The following is a 26,619-nucleotide window of genomic DNA, read 5'->3' on the forward strand; positions in this document are numbered from 1 at the left end:
TCTGTTTCTTTTGAGTTCTGAAACTCCCCCATGATTTGTCTTCAAGTGTATCTCTTTTCTTTCAATCTGTTGAGCCCTCAGTAGGCCCAAAGGCATGTTTTTTGCTTTTAGTTTTTTAAGCCCTAGGAAATTTCCATATATAAATGTTTTGGTTTATTTTCTTTCTTTCTTTGTGTTTGTTTTTCCTTCTGTAAATCTAGAGTGATGGGTTTTAGAATTTAGATGTCTATTATTTATGTGTCTTAGATTTTTTTTTTTGGGGATACAGTGTTATTACTTTGTCCTTTTGTATCACATTTTGGAAGAATCGTTCAGGTTATTCTTCCAGTTTCTGAATTCATTCTTAAGCCATGTTTTCATTCTATTTAGCTCTCAGAATTATTGGTTAAAAATTTAGGATCATATTTAAAATTTCCAAGATCATTGTTTCTATTTTTGTGTATACCATATCCTCTTGAAGTTCTCTAAATATGTCAGTATTTACATTTGACATGTTTGCTCTGCTCAACAAACTGTTAATTTTCAGCTGTTACTCTTTGATGACTTTATTGTCTTTCTCTGTCATGCTGATGACTTCCTCAAGTGTTTGGTGATTATCTTCCTGCTCATCTTTGTGCTTAAATATCCCTGTTCACAGTCTACAGATTGTCCTGGGTTGTTCTATGGGAGAAACCATATATACTGTTGCACGGGGTGTGCAAGTTCTTCTAGAGATATGAAATTCCCATTCTTCTGGGACTTTGTTAGCTATCTGGTCTAAAGTGCTGCCTTTCAGACATAGTACACATATTCATTGTATTTTTGCTGCTTCCAAGTGAACACCTCTGTTACCCACTGTTCTGGGCAATGGGCAATCAACTTAATGATGTTCCAAGAACCTTTCTTGCTGAGCCCGGAGCACCCCTGGGATTACCTTCCTTTTTTGCGTATTTGATTGGTTAGGTATCCTCTGTTTCTCAGTAATTCCTGAGAATTTCTGGTCTATTAATGACATTCTCGTCTTCACTGATATGTGTTAATATATTTCAGATGTAGATTTTTTATCATTCCAAAGTATGTGTACTAAGTGTGATGTTTTGGTTAAATATTATCTCTATTCCTTTGAACATTCTGCTGTCTTGGTCGGGTATTACCAATATTCTCAGGTCTGCCAATGCATTCTTTTTTATCTTTCAGAGTCCTGAAAAGGGAAGTCAGGTTGTGGGAAGGATGGCCACATCAGGCAAGAGACCATAACCCTGGGGCTCTTTCCTTTAGAAGGCTGGTATTGAATAGATTATTACCTGAGGCAATAAATATAACAGGCAGTTAGTTACTTGAGATCAAAAGCAGGGAACTGCCTGTAGAATCAGAGGATAAAGGATATGTTCTCTGTATTACATCTATGGTCAGAAATGTGGGACAATTTTAGAAAATTTTTGATTCATGTTTCCAATAAGATTAAAAAACACATTTGTTAGACTAACTATGAAAACAAAAGAAAAGTGAAACTCAGAAATACTATGTAGGTATGAAACATAACAGCTGTTGGATTGGTACTTCAAGGGAAGCAGCCTACAAAAACAGAGAAAGAAAATCAAATCAACAAAATAAAGAATAAAAAAATAGAATGATAAAATGTTCAAATTTGAGGAGAAATATAGATGATTGAAAATGAAAAAATTTACCAGTATGGACAGAGCTTTATGATCCAATGACAGAGTAAATGAACAGAAGTAATAAGCAAAGATGTAACAGAAGAAGATCCATTAGCAAAAGTAAGATCTGATTTTTTAAATACAGAAATAACTCACAAGGTCTCAGGCAATATTAATTTTATTATGCATATAGTGGTGAAATTATTTTAACCTAAAAAATTGAGCATCATTCTCAGATATTTAGCCAAAAACTGTGTTAGTTATAAAGAACAAAATTTAGGCTGCTTACTGACTTCTACAAAAAATATTTTAGACCACATCTGAAACAACATGAAAGAGAATGTTAAATATAATGTTATGGGCAAAGACATATCAGATGTACAGAAAATAACAGAGTAAGCAAGGTAACTTTAATATAAAATAGAATTCAAGAACAAAAAGCATGTAATGTGACGCTTTTATATTGATAAAAGCTAATATCCACAATTAGGATACATCAGTCATGAAACATGTAACTAAAAAGACAATACAAACTCTACACAGCATAAACTATTAGAAATACATGGGAAGACTGCCAGAAACACAATTGCAAAGGGATGCTTTATCGCATACTATTATCAGTCTTTAACAGATCAAAAGTTAAAAAATAAATAAGGACTGATGGACTTGAAAAAATGCAATCAACATAATTATACCTTTATATTTTTACTTATATATGATGTGTGGCATGTATACATATAATAAAAAGCTTTATAAAATATATATGTACCTATGTAAAAGCTCTGCAGTCTATAGAAACAATATTTTTTTTTTTTGCAAATTCCTCAAACATTTACAAAAAGTAATCATACCCACACATGTTCAAAATCTTAATTAAAAGCAAGGAGTAGCAGCTTTGTAAACTATAGTTTTTTGATGGCTTTACAATGAAATAAAAAATTACACAAGTCTAAACAAAAACTTCAAACCACTTGGTTATCAAAAGCAAAACAAAACATTTTGCTAATGAACTCTTAGATATAAGTATCACTATAGACCTTAGATAGTGTGTTTAGAGAGACAAGGAGAAATTTCTAAATTGAAATCTCTGTAATGTTTCCAAAGGCATAACTTGAAGGCACAGTTACAGTCAGGAGTTCCTTGTTTATTAAACAGCAAAGCATGAAAGTGAATTAAGTTAATGTTTAAACCAAAAAGTCTGAAGAAAAACAATAAAGAAAATAGAAGAAACTCAGGAGGAATAATATGTGTTAATAACTAATTTATTTTTAACAAACAACAACGACTGCTACTACAAAAAGGGAGAATAATGACTAACAGAAAAACTTCTGGTATATCCAAATAAGAACAAAAAGAAAGGGAAAGCTAAATGTAGACATTTATAATTTTAAAAGGGGATCTATCAGTAGATGAGAAAGTTTAAACATAAAGTTTAAACATTTTAGGAAAATTTTATATACCAGTCTATGCTAATAAATTATAAAAAAATCTCACCAAAATAAGGGAGTTCCTTATAAGGCATTATCAAAACTGGCCTCAAAAGAGGTAGAAAGTTTAAGTAGACCTACGGTTGTTGAAAAAAAAAAATTAAAAGCAAAATTTTATCTTTTGTGTGCTTAAAGTTGCAATGATTAAAAATTCCCATAGTATACAAGGTGACTGAGAGCATATAAAGAGAAAGAACATTTCTCAAGTCACTTTATGAAGGTACTGAGCCTCGAACAAAGTATGACAAAGCTAAGTAAGTATCAGGAAGGTATCCAGCTCACAATGGCATATAGTAGTTCTCTACAGTTCTAATTTTTTCTTGAAAGCAATAGGATTTTGAGATTGATTGCTATTGCAGCCTAAGCCAAAATTATTCTGACCAATATGAAGGTCCTGGAAGGCCTGCAAGCTAGTCGTTTTTATCCTTACAATCAATAGTTCATGATCCATAAGAAAAAACAGTGATGCTTAGACTGTAAATCTGAAGCATATGTGCATCTCTGGCCCATCAACAGTTTGTACAAATTATAATAAACATTAGAAAACTATGGCTGGGATTAAAATATTTATCTGGCAGTGTATAGAAGGATGGATTGGAAGTGAGAGGGTAGAGAAGGAAAATTGAAGGGAGTAAGGAAGCTGTTTTGGTAATTTAATTGCAGCAGGTCCCAGTGAAAGTGAACCTAGTAGGAATGGAAATGATGAAATGTGTTCAAGGCATCACATATGTATGCCTTAGTTTTTGTTATCATTGTTATTGCAAATAATAGTCTAAAATAACTTGATCAAAGATCAGGTACTGGGGTAAGAGGAAGAGAATTTCATATATGATTCTAAGATTTTAACCTGCAGGTAGAAGAAAATTTTGGTATTGATATCGAGATGGCTTAAAGAGTCTGGATTAGAGAAAAAGGAATTTGGTTTTGGACATACATACCAGACTTCAAAAATTGTGCTCAGTGGGCACATGGAGATGTGAGTTTATAGCTCAGATGAAAGTCCTTGGACCTGTAATGTTCAAAATGGGACTTCTAATCTGGACGTCCTAAAGCAGGTTTAGAAATGCTCTCCAAGCAGAAAAAAGACTGAGCTCATAGGAAATATCTACAGGTAAAACAAGAAAGGGAACAGCAGCACTGAGGGAAGTGACAGGGGCGATCTCTGCTGTGGGAAGAGGAGCATGCCATTCCAGTGTGGGGATGTGAATCTCCAGGACATGGCTCAGAAGCCCAGCCTGATGGGAGCATTGAGTAAAGGCCACTACAGCTCCTCAGAAGGAGAGAGCCTGTGTTCTCAGAGGGGGTATTTGGGGGACACTGTAGTAGGAAAATCATTTTATAGGAGATTGCAGAAATTAAAACAAGGAGCCGAGATCACTCAGTTAAGAATGGCAAAAAAGAAGAAAGAAAAAGGCATCAATAATTGGAATAAATCCTGAGGTCGAGGGCATATTTGTTTAAAATGGCTTTTCAAGTTCCTGTTGATTGGAAGGCAGATGGGAAAGAACCAGTTAAAGAGTGAGAAAAGTTAGAGATTTGGGGAGAAATAAAACAAGTATTGTAACTGGATCCCCCAGGGTATGGGAAAGGATAACATCCAGTTTGACTTTATTTTTTTATTTTATTTTTTTTCCACTTTAAAGAGGAATGAAGACTTAGATTCTGTTATATTTGGAAGGAAGATGAGAAAAAGGGACAGAGTTTGTTTATGTTGTGATGATGGGAATGTTAGGAAATACATACCATCAGGTGTGATCGACTTAGTGAAGATGGAAGCTGTAGCTGAGCTTGTCCTTGGGCATATTTTGTCTGCCATCCACCCATGGGGAATTAGGCTGGATTTGCCCAAGGAATCTAATTTGAGTACTGCAGAATCACATCTGGTTTTCTTTAATGCTACATTGCAATTTTAAAAAAAGATAAGAATAAGTCTCCATTGGAACTTCACTATTATGGAGCTCTTACGCAACAATGTCTTTTATGAGACTGTCTGAATGGGAAGATCTTTAGTAAGGAAAGCTCTACATAGTGGTTTGAAGTTTGGCCCAGTGTTAATGAGGCTGATTTTCTTTACCATCTTTTAAAATTTATGTATTTAGAAATTTTCTTCCTGAACCTGTATTACTAAATAAAATCATTTTTATTTTGAGAATTGAAGTGTAAACAGAGGTAATGTTAATTAATTTACACTTTGTTTATCCTTTTTTTGAAAAAAAATCTGCTTTTTCATTTATCCAGGCTATAAATTAAAATTGGAATTTATAATGCTGTAACCCACTGATTCCACCCCCCCCCTTTCCTTTCCCACGTTATGTTCTGTGGGCTGTTATAATCACTCCCTTACATATGTCAACCCCTTTGGTCTTCTCTCCTAACCATCATAGGTACCTTGAAAAATCTCAACCCTATTTAATTCCTACTCTTTCCCCATTCTATGCTCTCACAGTAGTAATTAAGGTAGTTGAAGAAAATCACACGTATATTAAGTATAAAGTGGGGTTTTAATGAGTCGGAGTAAAAAAATTCAATTTTCTCTGTTTAGATTTACTTACCAAATTTATAAATAAAAATCGCTTTGGTTTCCTGAATCACTTGGAATTCTCACTTCTGCAAAGTCAAGTGAGGTTTCTCAAGAGTCCGAAGGAGTTTTTAAAGAAACTTAATGAAAAAAAAAAAATTAAAAAAAAAAGAAACTTAATGAATGAGCATCTACTGCTCTTTTTTGCTTATCTTTTGCTCTTATTTTTTTTTATATATATATTTTGCTCTTAACAGTTGATTTAACTCATTCATTTGGCATCTTGAGAAGTGTTTAGATTCTGGTTATATTTTGAACGCTGAGCAGATAGGTTTTGCTGGTAGACCACCTATGAGATGTGAAGAGGGGTGGCAAACAAGGATAACTACAAGATTTTTGTCTCGCAAAACCACTTCTCAGAGATGGGGAGGAATATGGGAGGACCTGGCTTTTGGGGAGATGAAGATGAGAAGGAATCAGGAATCCTGTTTTTGACACAGGAAGTTTAAGATGCCTTTTAGACCCTACTAGAGATGTCATGTAGGTATCCAGACATGTGAGTCTGGTATTCAGGGGAGAGGTCAAGCCTGGAGATACTACATCTGGGGACCTTCAGGAATAGATGGTAAATTATAGCCGCAGGAGCTGGATGAGGTTACCTAAAGTCTGAGTGTGTAGAGAAAAGAAGTCACAAAATTGAGGCCTGAGGCTCTCCAAAGTTTAGAGATTGGAGAGATGAAGAAGAATCAACAAAAAGAATGAGAAGGAATAGTGAGAAAGAAGAAAAATTTAAAGGGAATGTTGCCCTGGAAGCCAAGTGGAAAACAGCTCCCCCCCCAAAAAAAATGTGTAAAAAAGGAGAAAGATCATCTGTATCAAATGCTGTTGATGTTTAAGATGAGGACTAGTAAGTGACATTTCATTCAACTGTGTGATAATCCTACTACTCTTGAGAAGGCTAGGTGAGGACTTGTGGATAAAAGGGATCTGGGAGAAGCTCAAAAGATAACAGGGAGGAAGAAGCCGAGGAGGACTGTCAAGGGGAGCAGAGAAGCAGGTTGTCAGCTAGCAGGCTACTGTCTGTTGGGCTAGGTGTGGTTCACGAGAAGGTGTATTAAAGATCAGAACATTCTAGTATGTCTGTATACTGTGTGCTGACCCAGTAGAGAAGGAAAACTGATGACAGAGGGGACAGAGAACAGATACTGGAGCAACATCTATTTGTGAGTGGGAGGACATGGGACTGGGGAGAAGGGAGGGTCAGGGCACTCATAAGAATAGACATTGGCCCACAGATGCAGGAGAGAGGGCAAATGCAGGAGCAAGGGGCAGGAAGTGGTGGGTTGCAGCCCTGAGGGCTCAATGAAATTCTATTCTCTTCTTTCTGTTGTCTCACAGGGCCCTGGAGACAGTGAGCAAGCTGACATATATAAGGGATGACAATGGAGCGTGGAACCCAAAGCGAGAAGGGGGACCTGGAAGAGGGCTAGGATGAGTGAATTACAGCATTAAACGCATTGAGATTTTGGCAGGGTCAAGACCCAAAGCAAATTATCTACTGGGTGGGTGACACCTGAGTAAACTTAAATAATTTTACCTGTATTTACATCTCTTACCTCCCAAATAAATTCTTAGTGAAAAGTTCTAACTGTAGAGTGATACATGAAGGCTGTTTTCATTTTCACAAATCTGATTGTCTTTTTCAGCAGTTGGCTTTGGTGTAGACACTGGGCGGGCTCCTGTGGTGCAGTGAGACAGCACTGTCCCCGGTGGCCCCGTGGCTTCTCACCTGCTGCATAGACTGTCGGCCGCCGGGCATGTGGCCCCGAATTTGTGCCTGAGGGCCATACATATGCAACTGGGAAATATGTAGGGGGTTCGCAGGGTGACCACTTAACCCACTGGAGTGAGGAAGGAGCTGATAGAAAGTTCCCTGCCTACTTTGCCTCCTCCAACAGCTTGTTCCGACATGGGCTGTAGAGCATGTAGCAGTTGAAGCCCAACTTCAAGTACATCTTGGTATCCTTCTTTAGGCTTTTTCTCTTTCCTGGTCACACTCTCTTTTGTGTGTGTGTGTGTGTGTGTGTGTGTGTGTGTGTGTGTGTTTAAAAGATTTTATTTATTTATTTGAGAGAGAGAGAGTGAGCAAAAGAGCACAAGTGAAGGGGTGTGGGGTGGGAGAGGAGCAGAGGGAGAGAGAGAAGCAGACTCTTCTCTGAGCAGGGAGCCCCATGTGAGGCTCCATCTTGGGACTCCAGGATCTTGACCTGAGTTGAAGCTGAGGCTTAACTGACTGGGTCCTCCAGGTGCCCCCCGGCTGTACCCTCTGGTCTCTCACGTCTGCTCCTGGGGTTACTCTCCCTGATAAGGTAGTAGTTTATGGGGCATCAACCTTAAGTGAGCTCCACTCTCTGAAAACCTGGACAGAGACAGGCGTCCTAATGCTTTCTTTTTTTATATTCTACCAACTCTGGTAGAGGAAGAGAACTTTATATAAATAATTCGTCCCATGAGTAATCATTAAGAGAACCTGAAAAATTTTGAGATTAGAACCTGTAATTTTTCTTCCCTAACAGACTCTCATTGACAGATGATTTCAGCCACTGGCTATTGTTTATGAATTTAAATTCTAATGTTGCATTTTGTGATAACGTGGACACAATATACAGGATTATTTGGCGCTCAAAAGTTAAAAGAAGTAAAACAAGAACAATTATTTTTATTGTACATTGTATACTAAGAATTCAAATTTTTCCTTTTCTTAATTTTGCTTCTTAAGAATTAGGCCTTAATGGTTCTTTCTTGGATTATCAAAATAGCTTCTTAGCTCGTTTCCCTTTCTCTGAGTTCTTCCCTTGCACTTCTACATGTTGTTCTCAGTGATTTTTCTGAAACAAAGATTTATCAGCTCATACTTCTCACTTAAACCCGTCAATAGTTTTTCATTACCCAAAATTAAGCCCAAACTCTTAGGATGACCTATAACTTGCTGCTCTCTCCTTTCCAGCCTCATGTGCATCCCGTGCTCTCTCTACATATTCAATTATTCATCGTTCTTCCCACTGGCCATACTGTTTCAGTCCTCAGGCAACGGCCTGCTCAAGTGGCTTGTCTTCTGCAAAACCTGCTTCACTTAAAAATTAATACATTTCACATTTAGAAAATCTGGATTTCCTTCTCTTGAAGAGTGGGAAGATCTGGGACACTGGGCCCATGTTTTTCCACAAGTCAACAATTGGCTAGAGCAGAACACTGAGTATAAAGCAGGCATTGCCCTATCTGTTGCTATGCTAGTCTAGCCTTCTCCTGTCATTTGTTTTTTGTTTTTTGTTTTTGTTTCTTTCTTTTTATTTTTTAACCACTTGGCCATTGTTAACATTTGGTTTGCAAATCTTGGCTCTTGGTTGTACAGCACTTGAAATAACATTCCTTCTGTATTAGTGCTCTTGTCCTGTGAAGCTATGACCATTATTTCATTCTAAGTCAAAATTCTACATCGTTTTTTGATAGTTTGAGTTATTTATAAGTTATTTTCAGATACCATCTGATTAAATCTAAGTATGTCCCCTATACCATGTTATCACTTAACAGTTTTAACTGACAAACTTAAGTTGAAGCCTGCGATCAACTGCGATTTCTCCGTCAGCTCTTTAAGAACCCACTTTAATAAGGTAAACCAAATTGTTCAAAAGAACTCATAACTCAAAATATTTGTATCATATTGTCTACTAAAATTTAGGTTTTTGTTTTGTTTTGTTTTGTTTTGACATCTTCCACTGTTTCAATGCGTTTCTCTTATGTCTTGTGTTACACCAGTTCATGGTGGGGAAAAAGTATAACAGGATGTAACATGATGTAAGTGATACAATGACATGTATAATGTAAAGACTACACTCTTGTTGGAAGCAGACACCTGTAATTAATTCAGATCTTCAGAATTTAAAAAGAAACTTATGAACAAAAGTAGAAATGCCTGTGTACTGGTGGCTGCATGAGGTGGTTCACCAACCCAAAGGGATTCAAGTATGAGTACATCATCATTACTGAAGACCTCAAAGCTAATTAACACCTAGATGGTACTTCACTTGCTGTTTTCTAAATTTGATCGCATTCCTTAAAAGACATTCTCAGTAGCAAACATTTAAAAAAAGAATTTTCATTTTTTAAATTTTAATAACTTAGTCATTCAAATTATTTAAATCCCAAAGCAGATAGTTTAATCCAAAGCTCTCTTTGCCATACTTCTCTAAATAAATTATGTTAAAGATGTATTTTGTTGTAAATAGTAATGATAAATATATTTCTCTCTTTTAAAAATAATCTTCTTAGATAAAATATTACATGTTTATCAATGAGAACTTGGTAAGGCCAAAAGAATATTAAAAATTATTGATAAGCGTCCCACCCAAAGATAATTACTGCTTATATTTTAGAGTATTTTCTTCTAGGCATTTCTTCTAAATTCATATCTACCCCTTCACTTTATCTATATTCATATCTACATCTGCTTCTAGACCTATACCTATCATCTATCTATATATTAGCATATTAACAATCATTTTACTGTATCTCAAAATTCTGTGGATCTGGAATATGGTCAGGGCTCAGTAGGCATTCTTCTCACTTAGTGAAATTCAGCTGACAGGCTGGTCTGGAATTTCTGACGTGGCTTTCCTTATACACATGGCACCTTGACAGGATGGGTGTATAATACTCGGCCCAACTGGAGCTGTCGGCCAGGTGAATTAGCTATCTCATTGGGCCTCACTAAGAGACTGCTTGAGCTTTCTTATAGCATGGGGGCTGAATTCTAAGAGCAAATGTTCCAGATGTGCGTATACTTAAAAAATGTGGTTGAAATTCAGCTGTATACCCAGTTTTGACTCTTACATTTAAAGCTTAAAAGCATGTTACAAGCATTTTCCTATTTCACAAAAATTTTTGGCAATTCATTTTGATAGCTACATAATATTGCATCTTATACTATGCAATTTACTTAGCTACGATCCAATTTTCACACAAATAAGAGGATTTTATCATGTTAATAATATGTAATAAAAATTTCTGTGCATACCATTTTGCCTGAATTTTCTATTAATTCCTTAATATGTAGTTCAAGAAGCAAAACTAGCCAAAGGTAATGACGAATTTTAAGACTGGAGATATAGATTGTTGAATTGCTTTCCAGAGACATAGTACTTATTCATGCTATCACAATGATTGTTGAATACCTATCAATATGCCTTCAATCAGCATTTTCATTCTCAAATCTTTGTACATTTGATTATTTTAAATATTTTATTATTGTTAATTGCATTTATGTGATTGCTAGTAAGCTTGAAATATTTTCATGTTCATTATCAACGTATATTATTTTCTCTTATACATATTTAGTATATCAGTTTATCTAAACTTTTTATGTATTATATAACTATTTAAAGATATAAGCTGTGATAAAATATGTCTAGGTACTTTTAGAATAGAGATTCAAACCGACAAGATTCACATAGTTTGTTTTTCTCTCTGTCATAAATTTGAATTAGATTTAAAATATTCCTGAAATAATTTTGCTTATCATTGGCACAGTTTTGCTCACTATTCCTACTTAATCTGGGCTATGCAGAAAGATAATAAAAATTAAGACGATTGTGCAATTTAAAAAGATTCCTTTCTCAAAAAAAAAGAAGATACAAAATATACTCTGGAATCAGCATAAAATTTGATTACTTTGACTTTTAAAATAGCAAACAATTTTTTAAAATGTTTCTAAAATTCTAGAAGTTATATTAACTGTGTATTGCCCTTTTATTGTAGAGTAAAAAAATCATTATTTCTGATTGATATGTTTATAAAATAGTAACAGTTTGAATATTATTTCACATTACTATTATATATATAGTTTCTCAAGACAGAAGAATGACAATACAGTCTACCCAAAAGTATTTTTATTGTTTAATTTAAAAAGGTGTTTGAATTACTTTTAAAGGATATGATTTCTCTCTTTCCTTTAATGTTCACTTCAGGACACTGTAATAAGGTTTTTAAAGTAGCAAAAGTAAGATGGCTGATATATAGACGGGTATAATCATGTAAGAGGTGTGTATTTTGAATGTGAAGCATCTGTGAAACTTATTGTGGAAATTCAGTATACAATTTCAATAGCAGTATCACAAACTGCCTTGGAAAAAACAAAACAAAAAGAATGCAGGAAATCTCAACAAAAAATGCTTTTCTTTTCTTTTCTTTTCTTTTCTTTTCTTTTCTTTTCTTTTCTTTTCTTTCTTTCTTTTCTTTCTTTTTTCTTTTCGCTATAAAATGAAAGCATTTCATCATGATGTCCTGCCAAGATTTGTCCTCAATAAATTCAAAGTCCTTCTTTTCACTTTCCCAAATTCTGTAAAGTGCATTGCTATTGATTTTGGAACATATATCTTCTCACATAATTCTTACTCAGAGTCAGTTTGTTTGATGCCTGCTAATTTGCCCATTAGCCATTTTCCTGTATCCTTCCTTTTCTGTCATTGCTTTGTTATGCAAGTCTTCCTCTAAACTAGCTTGACCACTTAACACTAGCCTCGCAGTGATTTGGATCACAAGGCTAGTTAATACATGAATACGGATTGCGTGTGTGTATGTGCGCGTTTGCGTGTGTGTATGCATGTGTGTAACTTTTCTTTTTCCTCTCCTTTTCCTTTTCCTTCCTGCCTTTCCACCTTCCCTTCCTTCCACCCTTCCTTCCTTTGCTCTATTTGGCAACCCTAAAAGAAATGCTTGCAGTAAGGTTACATTACTAGCTGCATAATGTGATGCCGTGTTAAACTGTAATCAACCCTCCACTGAACCTAACAAAGGCAACATGCTAATTTTTGTGTTAAGACATAGTGCGATGGCACACAATCACATGATGCTGTTTCATCCCCTTTCTTCTTGAGACTCTCCTAGCAGTCCTCTTTATTGCTCATGGGTTTCTAATAATGGTGTCCATGTGGCTTTGGAACAACAGCAGAATGTTAATTTATTCCCCAGTGTTACCTAGAGGCCCTGATGTGGGTCCAGGATTGGTGATGCCCTAATTTAAATACTGGGTAGGACCCGGCTGATCAGGTGGCTCAGGGCTAGGACAATAGGCCGTGAAGGGAAGTCCCACTCCCTGATCAGGACAGATCGGGAGATTCCGAATGTAATTGGCCTCCGGGGAGTGTGTAAGTCAGGCTGTACACCCCCTTCAGACCCCCTTAATGCCTTGCCAGCTGGAAGGAAAAGTGCCTGCTTGTGTTGCCCACAAAGGAAGCAGGGACTGACTGAGGGGGGCAGAGCTGGAGAAATTAAAAAAGAGGAAAGAGACAGCGACGCAAATGAAGAGGTGGGTAATAATATTGTACATCTAAGAGCCGGGTGAGTGTGTCATAAACAAATGGGCTTGCAATGGTCAGTAGACAATTATATCCTGTTACCTCATTTCAAATGCTGACTAATTATATAGAGCAAGAGGAAATTAGCACAGGAACCTCTTCCTTTGCCAAGTCCACATCAAAATGCTGTAAAAGAAAACATGAAATCAATCTTCCGTGGTTTTAAAGAACTCATAGTTCTTGAAGTTTAAATCTCTGCACAGAGTCCTTCAAAATTAGTATATGACTTACTGGATGTTAAAATTTCAGAAATTAGACTTGTTAAAAAAACAAACAAACCAAGAAACCAAACCTATGATCTGCACCTTTTTTTGGTGATCTGGACAACACATTTAACTTTTTAAAAAAATTCTAATAATATGGCTTAAATCTCCAACTTTCATCCAACTTGCTTTGTCACATAATGATTTGCTCAAGTGGGAAATTGTCTTCCTGGACAGCATTGTCTCCTGAAATTCCCATGGGGTACATTTGGCTTGTTTCAGCATTTAACCGAGCTCTTGAACTTCCTATTCACAGACATGCTGGTCAATAATAGATTAGTATTACTGACCAATTAGTAACTTTTCTGACTACAAAAATTTTGAAAATTGGATCACTTTCTTCTCTTGCTTTATAGCTTTATAGTTGTATCACCATTAGAAAAAACCAAACAATAAAACCTCAGTTTCCAAAATTGCTTAAAAAACATTTAAATGGCACCTAATAAAACACTTTAATTAAAGGACCAGACCCTTATTAAAATACTCCAAAATGTATGGAAGCATGATATCGTGGAGGGAGTCGTTAAGTCAAACCTGTAATGACCTTTGGCAGTGAGAGGCTTCCCTGACTCTAAGTTTCCTGGTCCCTAATGGTGGTGGTCATCAATGCTCAACAAAAGATGCTGAACTTTAGGATTCTGCTGTGTCGTGTGTCAGAGGTCAGTGTGTGTTAGGCTTCAGGACTCCATCCTGGTTTCACCCAGAGTAGTATCATGCCTTTTCAACATGAGGTTTTGAAGCAAGATTTCTCTTGGGGGAAAGAAAATATTTCATAATTCTGCTAGTTTAAAAATATTTTAAAAGGACTGGACTCGATGATATTTTGGGATCAGTCAGCTCTAACATTCTGTGCTTCTATGTCAAATACTGTCATGAAAAACCCGCCACAAACTACAGTACTGTGTTTCTTTGAAATGGAATCTATCGGTGAGGAAAATGAGGGGTCTTATTACACTTGAACGTAAAACTCAGGTTTTCTCCTGTGACCACACACACAAAAAAGTGTCTTTTTAGGAAATTAATTTAAATAACCCTTCTTAATGGTAGTCACATAGATCTCTTTCACTTGCTTTTTTAGTGCAGTAGTTTGTTGCTGGCAAGGTAGGAGGAAGATGATCTTTTAAATATCACCTTCCTTCAGGTGTGAGACTCTTACTGCGCTCCTATTCCTTCTTGTGCCATTCTGGTGAAGGCAACGTTGCCATAGATTCATTTGCTATCATAGTAGTAAAAAATAGAGGAAAAACAGCAAGAAAGCCAGCACCAAATTAAGATAACTAAAAAAGCATAATGAGGTTAATATTTTTGAAAGTATTGCTGATGTCTTTAGCAAGTTGCTTAGTAACTCCTCATCCATTGAACCAATAGCGTTTATAGTTTCCCTCTGAATCCCTGGGAATAGAGGCCATTGCTCAGTTTAGGGTAGCGACCTCAATTCTTAAGTAGAAGGGTGTTCTAAATTCCATAAGCTTCATCCCACGTGCAGAGCATGGAAAACATGTAGGCAACGTTCCCATTAGGGGGAAGTATAAAGCCTGCTAATGGTGAAGGGTAGCAGAAGAGAAAGAGACAGGGGGAAAAATGCAAGAATTGAGACATTAGTGTCCAGACTTACTTACCTCTGGGCTTCAACCCCCCAGGGCTAGTAGGAGGGGTTATAAAACCCAAGGTCTCGGCTTGAGAAGGACGACTCAGCAGGACACTGTGCATATTTGGGATTTACAGTTCTGAAAGGAACTTTCATAGAAAATCTTTGACAGTAGAAAGTGACTGCAGTGGAAGAGACGTGGCTGGATGCTTGTTCAGGCACACACCAGCCTGAGACACGTCTCAGATGAGTGGGCCACAGATGAGGCTGTTGCTGGCCAAGTATCAAGGCAGTCACTGAGGTGATGGTCATAGTGACCTATGGCAGAGGCCTGTGACAGAGCACACTGCCCAAGGTGATGCTCAAAAGAGAGTCACTTCAGAGATCAGGTCATCTGTAGCCTAAAGAGAGCCAAGGGGGTGGCCTTGTCATTCGCAGAGAAGGCTGAGCTCCCCAGAGAGCTGCCTCTGTGTGCTGTCACTGCCAAGAAGAGGGGCTACAAATTTCAGCAGCTCAAGTCAGCAGTGGAGTCAACCAAGACTGAAACGGGTGCCCAGAGGTGAGCAGGGTTGAAACTTCTTCCACCCACACAGGCTCTATAAGCTCCCCATGCACTCAGATGCCAGGCTGAGTATGAGTAGGAAGAAACAGTTGCCTGGACTGTCCCAGTTTTAGCACTGCAAATCTGAAACCAGGGGAATTTCTCAGTACTGGGCAATCTGGGACAGAAATGCAAGATTCGCTGAAAACATGCATTAGCTTATAGCACAGTGACAGGAAGAAGAGTTGCCCGAATTTTGCAGAGTCCTGAGGGTAATGCCCATCCAGTAACTAAAAGGATTAGTCATCATGGGGATATGCCCATTAAAAAGGTAAAGTAATTTTTTTTTTTGAGTATTCCACATGGGTTAAATGACAGATGTTTTGTCCCAGTATCATAAAAGACCTTTGTAAGAAAAACCTGAGTTATTGTCCTTTCTGGTAATTTCTCTCATTTTAAATTAGATTTCTCTCTCTCTTTTAACCTAGGTTGAAAGTACCCATAATTTAGGGTTAAGGGTTTTAAGTTACAAATTCAGTTCTTTGGAAGGAGGAAGGTAATACTGTGTCTTTCTCTAATAGTAATTACACATCCTGCCACATGTTCTATCCATAGTTTGCCTTAGCCATGTAGCATGGTGGTTGAGCTAGTGGGGACAGATTTCAGACTCCCTGGGTTCAAATCCCACCTCTCCATTTTCTCCGGCCATATCCTGTAGAGCATAACTTGGAGTGGCTTGGTTTTCCATCTATGGAATGTGATGATGCCAGTAAAGGGAATAATATGCACCTTGCAGTTTTTTTGTCAGGATTCAATGAGATAATGAGTTTGGAGCTTTTTCAGTGTATCTGGGTACATTGAAAACACTCAATAAATGTTAGTTTGTGTTTTAAAAAATGAATGCATGATTCCTCCACTAGGTTGGAAACAATTTGATCATAGAGATACTTTCCACTTTTGCTCACCTCTTTATCCCCAATATCTGGAACAGAGTAAGCATTGAATAATTGTTAGCTCTTATTGGGATTTTTTGAAAAATATATCCAAAACTTCCATACTCTTCTTTCTGGCTGGATTTCTTTCTTACTATTTTTCCTTAGACTTAAAAGATAAATGGAAAAAGGAAAACTGATAATTCATTGGGAGTAAAATACTTGGGTTTTATTATGAAGATATGGAGCATATATGCAGTCTCAAATGTGCTATCTCTTGGAATGTCTGAGACAGGCAGAAGAAGGTCAGACACCAATCTGGGAATCTGAAAAATCTGGCTCCTGGTATTTCTCTGCCAAAAAAAAACTTTTCCATAGTGTTCTCTTTAAAATTGTCAAAATTAGAGGGTTGGACTACATAAGGGCCAAGTTCATGTCCAGCTCTAGACTTCAGCAATTCTAGTAGAGAACAAAACAAGACAGTATACAATTAAGTGCTAAGTTGTGGACTGAATAGCATGGTAATGCTTTTTAAAAACTTCACTCTTTTCTCTAAAAAAAGAAAATCTTTCAAGGGTTAATGTTCCCCATTTCCTTTAGAAAACCTGCTTTCCTTGTGCAGGACTATCTTGGTTTGGATGAAAAAAGAGAACACGCCTGTGTAGCCTGTGTAGAAGATTCCCAAGCAGCTGAGAACACCTGACAGCAGAGACACAGCCAACATTATTTCGCATCTTGCGCCAATGAGGGAATAAGCATAGCTCCTACCTAGAAGGTTCATGAGCTGAAGGAAGCTGGCAAATTACTCTGTAATTACAGCCATCCTTGCAGCAGGGCAGAAACGACAGGCGGCATTGTCTGTATATCTTGAGGTAGCTGAACATCACGTCACCTCTCAATTGGCCTCTTTCCTCTAGTCTTTCTGTGTCTACTTTTTTCCCCATGTAAGACAAATTGCTCTAGTCCTCTTGCTGAGAAAGGAGGAGGTGAGTTGCACAGCTCCGAGTCTGAAAGCCTAGGATGCTCTCCAACCCTAATTTGTAAATGTAGGCAGGAGATTGTTTCATTTCTTCTGAGCTCCTCTCTTAAGAGGAGTCTCACAAAAAGCCTTCATAGGCTCTAAATTATAACTTAGGAGGTACTGTCCTTCCCCTGATGACACTGACGTTTTCAAGTATCGCTGCTAAGGTCAGGCCAGTCTAAGAAGGAAGGCAGATACTCTCATCCTGAAATCTCACTCTATTTGGAGAGGCAAGGTCATCATTTGCCTTTCTCGCTGTTTGTTCTGGAAGTACCTTCTCTGACATAAACCAGAATCTTTTTGGAATAAGGATGCATGCATAAAGGTAGAAAATTTGGTTCTAGTAGAAATTCCCCTTGCTACTTGAACGTTTGAGGGATTCCTTTGGTGAGTGATGTGTAGGCACAGCTACTTCTTTTACTGAAGACACAATGATACTTCTCTGCAGAGCTATGGGCCATGTGGGCTCTATATGGACTCTAGAATATATTGCTATCACCTTGTCATTCTATCAACCTTTCTTACCAAAAGTAGGAAGGGGTAGAAACAAAGCTTGCATCGGACAGGAGATTCTCTGTGCACAGTTTTATTTGTCTGACAAATAGAACTTGATTTAGACCAAATGGCAAATCTCCCCTATTTCTTTTCAGTGGCATCCTCACAACTCTCAATCTTACCCCTTTGCTGTGAGGAGAAACTGGGTAGAAAGTGACACACTCTGGAACTACTGGCTTCCAAGAGTGGCAGATTAGTCAAAGGGGCCTTGCCTCAGGATGTGGCCCCTCAGAAGATGGGTCCCCTTGTCCTCATCTGGCCTCATCCAAACTCCTTGTAATAAGAAACTCTGTCCGTTTCCTCAAGACCATGTGTATGCCCAGAGTCCTTTCTCATTGGTGTTCTCTCTCATCCTACTCCTGATCCTGTGTGTTAATCATGATGTTGCCTACTCCCCAGTAGGTGGGCAGGTGATCATGTGTGGTTTAAGAATCTCTCAGGGGTTTATGGAGTGAGGCCAGGCATAATTTTGTAGACTGATAAATGGTAAAGGGAACTCTGCAGTTATGGAGTGAAATCTAGAAATAAACTCTTCCTTATTCTTTAGAGCACTTTGTATTTTGTGTTTGTTTGTTAATTTGTTCATTAGCTTCCTGTCTCTGCAATGGCTTGTGTTTTGTGAGAACAGAGACTGTAAGTAATATGCTGAGTATCTAGCCTCTAACTCCGTGTCTACCTCAATAAATAGCTATTGAATGGGGAAAAAATGGAATGAAACGATCAGATCTCTTTTAACTTGTGTGTCAGTGTGTGTGTGTGTGTGTGTGTGTGTGTGTGAGAAAGAGGGAGGAGAGAGAGAAGAAAGGGGAGGAATGGGGAGAAATATATCTGGGAAAACTTTATGCATCTAAAGTTTTCAAACTTTTTTGGTTGACAGTGCCCTTAGTATCTCAACATTTTTTTCTCACAGCATTCCTACACCATAAGAAATACAGGACAGTTCCATTAAGCAGTTTGGTACAAATAATTTAACAAGCATTTATGTCATAATAACTTAGTGGCTGTTAAAAAAGCACACCTAAGCTGAGAAAATGTTTCATTCCATTCTTGTCCAGTATTACATACAAATGGCATATATGTGCCTGCTGGGCACTGCACAACTCCCTGAACTTTGGAATCAGGTGACACATTGTTAGCCTCAGTCCCGGCTCTGCGTTCTGCAATGATTTTCATGTGATAATTGCTCACAGCAACTGCCAAAAACCCAAAGACGTGATGTCATCAGAAGGAATCTAGCTTAGAATGGTACTGAAATCGGGAACAACCTCAAGCAGGTAGTGTGTGAGATATGTGACAGATACAGAATATCTCTGTGTCTCCCTCTCAAATAAAAAAGATATCCCACGGTGAATATCCTGTGGCATCCTGGAGTTCATTGGCTCAAAGATTAACTATGTGGTTACATTCATGTTGGTTTCCTATATTGGAGGAATCGTAGTGAAAGATATGTTTTGATGATGAAAAGGTAATAAAAGTTTTAATCGCATTGTGAATTACTTACCAATTATGGCTAATTTTCATTCCATAACAGTCTTCATTAAATATGTCTCGGGTTAACTTTGCTGAGTTGAGTTTGATTACGCTCAAAGGCCATGACACTATAGCAGTGAGACCAATTTCTCACGTTATTCACATGAATTGGTTTCCTTACTTTATAGCCCACAGGTTTAACCTTCACACTTTGTGGCCATGGAGCATGTTGTCTGCTTGCAACTTACAAAGGGTGTGGGGGTCACACTGCTGGTCTTGCTCACAGTCAAGCGTGAGAGGGCTTACAGCATCTGCAACACATCACAGCATTGTGTCAACCTACAAATTATGTGTTGGAACTGGAGGAATTTACTTAAAAGGCTTCCAGTGAAATACTATGACAAATAGGTATAATCTAACATCAGCCTTCGCACTAAATGCTTTATTCTTGGCATTTATAAATGTTCATTACCATTGTGCATTCTTGAGTAAATTTAGGTCTTAGAAGACAATTTGTAATCCTTATCACTCCTCCTTTAGAATCCAGCTAACCACTGCTCTTTCATAGCTGAAATGTGAGACCTCAGAGGGTTAAGTGAGTTTCACCCACACACAAAGTCAACATCAAGTATTTCTTTAAATGTGGACTCCTTGACAAACACATCTCTCCATTTGCAAGGCCCATGAATTTAAAGCATCCGGTAATAACAGGCCTGTTCTCCTTCTCGGAGCTGGAAGCTCCTTGTGAAATGGTATCCTGCCAAAGTGCCACTGCAATAAAGCTCTGCGTCCTAACGTTGGTGTCAAAGTGCCAGCGAACCAAGACTGGCAGCCAGCTAATTTGGGAGAGCTGTCTGCCTCAGCCTCTCCCCTGCCCCCACTCCTACTGATCAACTCACCAACATGAGCTATTCAGCTTGTCAACCATTCGTGGGTAGGGGGAGAGAGGATGAAAGAAATTAGGATGTGCCTTCTTCTCTCATTCAATACTCAGATTCCCCCTGGGTCACTGATCCAGCCTCTGAGAACACTGGGAACTCTGTTCCTCCCACTTGATTAATGGCTTCATAAGCAGATCCTTGAGGTAAGAGATACACCCTTTGCCAAAGGTGGTATTACTTATGACATACAATGTTTTGACAATATCTAACAGTTTCACAGATCTCCTTAAATAAACTGAATACTTAGATATATGAGCGTCTGTTATAATAAATGTCTTGCCTGATTAATTATCTTCTTTTCTTTTATTAAAAATGATGAATAAAATTGAAGGGAAGCAAGTAGCTGCATTGCTAGGGACAGTTGGGTGGGTGAGAACCCTTCCTTGGTGTCTGAGTTTTGGGGGCAAGAGAGCTACAAAAAAGCAATCTGTGAGCTACACATGCTTACTTTGTGGTAGACTAAGCCCTGACTCTCCATGGCCACACTTAGAGTCTCAAGCATACAAATTTGAGTTCCTTCTCTCAATCCATCAGAAATCTATATGACGGGGACAGAAATAATCCTAGCTTTGTTGGCTGAGGCTCCAGTGAGATAATGCCCCTAGCGAGTGTGAACTAAATGATTTCTCCTCCTCCCTCTTTTTCCTGACTTAAACAATGATGTGAAATAGGTGTACCATAATATAAATTTGCAAATTGGCCCCAAACATTTGATCTTAGTCAAATATAACATGAGGAGAATGATAATTAAAGAAAGAAATCCTACCTAGCATGAGGAGATTATGGCAAAATGAATATGGCTGTAAGGAGGACTCAGATGTAAGAATGACTTACCTTGAGGCAGTGATACTGTGCAGCTTGTGAACTGTTCACAATGCTTAACAAGCAGTTTGGGGCTCATTATAGCCTAATTTGCTCTGTGTACCCTGTGTGTTTGGTCCCATCCCTGTCAAAAAATGCTTCAAATAAAACATGTAGGTTCGACCCCTTTGGCATGTGGGTGTTCTCACCATGAACAGAGCGTACTGGTACCTCAAGGCAATGTCTTGATTCTCCCTAGCAATCATGAAGGATAGATGTGGGCACACCCCATTGAGGTAAGTAGTGCAATGAGTTATAAATATAAACATTTTACTCTAGCAGGAAAGGAGAGGGAGCCGAGCTTTACAACTAATGTGGTGGTGGTGGTGGTGGTGGTGAATCAACAGGCTCCTGTTGTTGGATGGGTACCATCAAAGAGAAGAGAAAGCTTGAGGTCCATGTACTTCATTCAAGAGTTTCAGAGATGGAGCGAGCAAGGGAGAAACTGTGTGTGTGTCTCAGAGAGAGAGAGAGGTGGGAGGAGAGGGAGGGAAGGAAGTAGGGAGAGAGTTTTCACTGGTTTTAAGGAGTGCTTTTTTTTTTCCCACATTTTTTTCTTTTTAATACAGAGAGGGTTTTCTGCTCTGGACTCCTTTCTGAAAGCTCTCTCCTGTGCGATATGCATATAGTAGGTATGATTTTGCCCCCTTTTAATGCAGTTGCTTGTGGAGAGTGGCAAAAGAGTTTTTGAATATCACAGAGGCCAGCTATTTTCTGTTATGTTTTTTAACCTTATTTTGTTGGTTCACACTGTCAGGCTTCTAGACCATCTTCTTCCAAAGACACCTCATTTTCATTTTCAATCAATTTCTCTCCACGATTTTTCACATAGCTTCCTTCACACTACTAATTTCACTTTAGAGCTGGCATCCTATCCCACATCCCTGGGCTTGCTGTGCTAACATGTTTAAACATGATTAGTCTTTATTAATGTAAGAGAGACAAAGCTCCAAGAATCACACACCTCTTAATTTGCTATAGTTCCAAGGGGGGTCTTCAGCCCTGGAAACTGAAAATGAATGGGATCCTTGAGATGCAGACATACCGGGCATTCTGCTAAGTGCAAAGTTTTGCTTTATGGTTGTGGATAGGATCTTCTCTAAGGTGCATTCCAGTCCAAGTCTTTGATATATCACATACCATGAAATAGCCAAATCATCAAAAACATTTCCTGATCACAGATAATGATTGATGGACTCTCAGCGGTGTTTGTTACACATGTGGTTCAGAAAATGAGGGGTGGCATTAGGGTTGCATTTTACCCCCATTGTAATCTTGAGAATAATATTCTTTCAATGTGATGTTCACGTATTCTATTATTTGGCAAATATAGGCCAAGAACTGGGGTAGAGTTGTATGAGAGTATCTATAAAGGAGCTCTCTAGTTCAGGTGCATACTTCATCATTTAGTACTGTCATGAAGATTCTGAGATTCAAAATATTTAGTATCATGTAAATATACAGATATCTGATCCTTGATAGATGTCGCTTATTTTAGAAACGTTTGATGTGGGTTGCACATATACATTAAGACATTAGAATGTGGCTAAATTACTGAGGGCCATATAAAGGAGTGGGGGAGATTACTGGATCTGAAATCTAAGCTAAGGATAATTTCTACAACTGCACATTACATTTAGTTCCTGTGCAGGTCACAAAGGCCAATAAAGAAATTCCATGAGTCATGTAGTATTCATTTTCTAATAAAAGGATATATACCAGTAGGTAGGAAGAAAATGTTCCCGGAAATAAACTGTAACAGGAATCTAACTCTGGATTACTATAATAAAAGAAAATATCTTTAATAGAGGCCTTCGGAGAAGATGAAGAAAATGTATTCATATGGTCATTTCTTACACTGACCCTTGGTACAAATCAAGAAAAATACTATGTAACAATTATATGAATGTGTTTCTACAGGAAACAAAATGACATAGTCATCAGGCAGCCTGGGCCCAATGTTTTGTTGCAGCTGGAGGAGGCTGGGTGCACAGCCCAGGCTTTTGGTTTGAAAACTGGCATTTCTTGATGACTCAGTCTCGAGAGCCCAAGCCCAGACCACTGCTGATAGCATTGACACCAGTGTCACCCTCTGCAAGCTTGCCAAGACTGAGTGGTTCCTGAGCAGTTGGGGGGCCCTCCGCCTTTTCCAGTGCTGCCTGTCCATGTAGCAGCTAGCCGGGGGCCCTTTCTCCTTACTACCACTTGCCAGACTCTTTTACCTGCTGCTTGGACTCATGGTGGGGCATCAAGGGTGACTTATAGCCTAAATAAATGGAGAATTGGGGAGTATTTCAAACTGTTAACAACCAGGATGGGTAGGCCAGTATATGTCACATGTGTCTCCATAAGAAACACCAAACTCACTTAGTAATGCAATTTCCTTTCTTGTGGACATTTATCATATATATTTGCTATCTTCTCCGATAGACTGGGAAGTCTAGGAGGGTAGTGTCCATCTCTGGCTTATTTCTATGCCTCATAGCTCTTCGCACAGTTCTTCATACTCACTAAATAGCTGTTGAATGAATAAAGGAATGGGAGGCATTTAGTTAAATCCTTTGGGTCTACAAACATGGATGGAAATAGAGGTGTCTCGTAATGTTTTCAATCTCTGTTGATTTTAGCTAGATTAAACAGAATATTCTATCCTTTGCTGTATGAAATGATTTTTGCATTTAATTATAAAGATCTGATAGTTGAAAGTGAAAACCTGGGAAAAACAGATGTAATCAGACCCCAATCCTTGAAATACTTTCTTTTTGAGACTGAGTGCCAGCAGAAACCTCATATGAACTCAGGTCACTTTGAGAGACTTGAAGGTTTCTCTTTTCTGATAGTAAATAGGATCACCATATAAACTTATTGCCTAAATTGGGACATTTTTGAGAGTGCACAGGGGGCACTTCTAATAATTATATCAGGACCACAGGCATTAGCTGAGGCTGTTTTGGGCAAATGGGAATGTATGTTCACTTAGTTATAAATATTTTTACTTTATAGACCATCAGTTGCCAAAGTAACAATCTGCCTTCTGTCTACCTCCTTCCATGGCCATGAAAGAGGCAAGAAAATCTACATTTCCCCAAATTGATTAATTATTATTTTAAAAAGATTTTTAAAAATTTATTTTAGAGAGAAAGAGAGAAAACAAGCAGGGAGAGAGGTGGAGGGAGGAGGAGAAGCAGACTTCCTGTCAAGCATGAAGCCCAATGCGGGGCTCAATTCCAGGACCCGGGATCATGAGGTGTCCGCTTAACCGACTGAGCCACCTAGGCATCCCTTGGCTTTTTTTTTTTTAATCTATGCAACAGATTGGCATTTTTCTTATACTCTTTTTTTTTTTTTTTTCTTTTTTTTTTTTTTTCTTCTTATACTCTTTATCCCACCCTAAAGTGCATTCACCATTCCTAGTGTAAAATAGAATAAAAGAAAAATGGCATCTTTTTCATCCTTGAGTACAGAAGGCAAAAACTAACACAGAGTGTCATCAAGCCAAATAGCCAGTGAAATTCTCAGAGAAAAAAAATTACTTCCCGGTAGATGACACTTTTAATGGTAAGCTTTAAAATTTGGCAAGATTCTCACGGGGGGCGGGGGGGAGCGGATTTAATTTTGGTGAAACACTCATCAACACTCTTTCCTTCACCGAGGCATATTTGATCTTGGCTTAGAGGAACATAGGGGAGACAGAATGGCTGACACAAAATAAAACAGAAGACAAAATACATGGGGGTACAATTCTAGCTATCTAAGTGATCAGTCATTTGCTTGCAGTGTGAAGTGTCTGGATTTATCACAGTAATATTCTTGTTGGTCTCATTATATCCCTGCTGATGGCTGTGTCATCACTGCTGATGATCCGACTCCTCTTTGTTGGCCTTATGTGACTCAGCGACCTTCCGTAATTGAGGATGGGACGCAGCATTAAGTGCTGAGGGTGAAGCAAGTGTCTAGAGTGAGACCTTCCCTCCCCTAATAAGGGACCAAAAGTTTGTCAGAAATGATCAGCAGGTTTTCTTGGAACATTAAATGGAATGGAAATAAAGGGGCCTCTCTGTCTTCATAAATTACACAAGAGTATCCAATCTGCTCATCTTCACCCTGTAATTTGGAATGGAAAAATCTCCTGTGCATAAATTGCCTTTCCTGAATCTAACACAATTAATCCAGAAGAGAAGTGGGAATGGGTAGCAGGGTTTTTTTTTTTTTCCTTCAAATTTTGTTGTTAATTAAAAAAACAATTATCAAGGATTTCTAATTACTTTATAAGTGCTGTATGGCCTGTACCTGCTCCTCAGCAAATTAGTGAGATAATGCTGGAAACATCTTATTAAACGGAATTACTCTTTCTCCGCCTTCAGATTCACACATTCACTTAATAGGCCTCTTCTCGTGCAACACCTTTGTGAAACATTTATATCCATTAAGTTATCTCACAGTTATTAGCATTGTGCATTGGTTTCTCCATGTTTTTTTTTTTTACCCAGGTCCTAGTAAATTGATAGGCTACCATAAGGATGAGTATCTTTAAAGATCCTTCCTTAGAGCAAGCAAGTATTTTGGAAATAGGAATACATTTCCAGTGGAGGAAGACAGTACTTAAAAGAGAGGTGTTTAAAAGAAAAGAGAGTCCTTAGAGGTCCTCAGAGAGTCCCTGGGACAAAATGGGGCTGGCAAGTGTAGGGCTAGAGGAAAAATGTGAACCACTGCAGAGTGCTGACAGGGGGCGCATGAATGGGAGAGGCGCCAGATCTGTGTGAAATATGCTGTTCAAGGATCATGCTAGAAGGGGACTCACACACTTGAGGGTTTCATAGAATACATTAAGGTCCATAGCGCATCTTTTTGAATGTGTGTGGAACCAAGTTAAGAATGAGGAAGCCAGCGGCTGAAATCTGGGACATCATGATCTCATAGTGGTTTTCAATTGAATAAATTTGATGTGGAATAACTTTGTGTACGTTTCAGGTGTAGCAGGTGTTACTGTGACACGTTTGTATATTGTAATAGGATTGCTGATGCAGTGATACCACGTTACATAATTAGAGCACGACATTATTGTTTACAATCATTATGCTGTGCGCTAGATTTCTATGGCTTATTTACTACTTGTGACAAGTTTGTACCCTTAAACACTCTTATCCCCCACCCCATCCCCTAGTAACTGTCATTTTACTCCCTGCTTTTTACAGGCTTAACTTTTATAGATTTTGTATGTAAGTGATGTACAGCACTTATCTTTCTGAGTCTGACTTACCTCGTTTGGCATAATGGGCACAAGGTCCAACCATGTTGTTGCAAATGGGAGAACGTCTTCCTTTCTTACGGCTGAAGAATATACCAAATGTGCCACATCTTTTTTATCCATTTATCTGCTGATAGGCATTGGG

General features: G+C 38.2%; 2 long non-coding RNA genes across 2 annotated transcripts in view; one reads left to right on the top strand and one right to left on the bottom strand.

The window, feature by feature from the left end:
• LOC118354263 (uncharacterized) overlaps positions 1-7,280 on the top strand; it is a 91,156-nt gene extending 83,876 nt beyond the window's left edge. Inside the window, exon 5 of the long non-coding RNA XR_007409715.1 lies at positions 7,041-7,280. This is a non-coding gene — a long non-coding RNA (uncharacterized LOC118354263). The remainder of the gene's footprint in view (positions 1-7,040) is intronic.
• A 5,718-nt stretch (positions 7,281-12,998) lies between these two features.
• On the bottom strand, positions 12,999-15,228 carry LOC112653366 (uncharacterized). Its single transcript, XR_003132115.2, has 2 exons — positions 14,937-15,228; positions 12,999-13,180 (listed from the first exon to the last, which is right to left on the bottom strand). It is a non-coding gene; the product is annotated as an uncharacterized LOC112653366 (long non-coding RNA).
• Positions 15,229-26,619: the final 11,391 nt, after the last annotated feature.

Source organism: Canis lupus, chromosome 3 (assembly GCF_003254725.2).
Source record: "Canis lupus dingo isolate Sandy chromosome 3, ASM325472v2, whole genome shotgun sequence".
In the NCBI taxonomy this organism is placed as follows: Eukaryota; Metazoa; Chordata; class Mammalia; order Carnivora; family Canidae; genus Canis; species Canis lupus.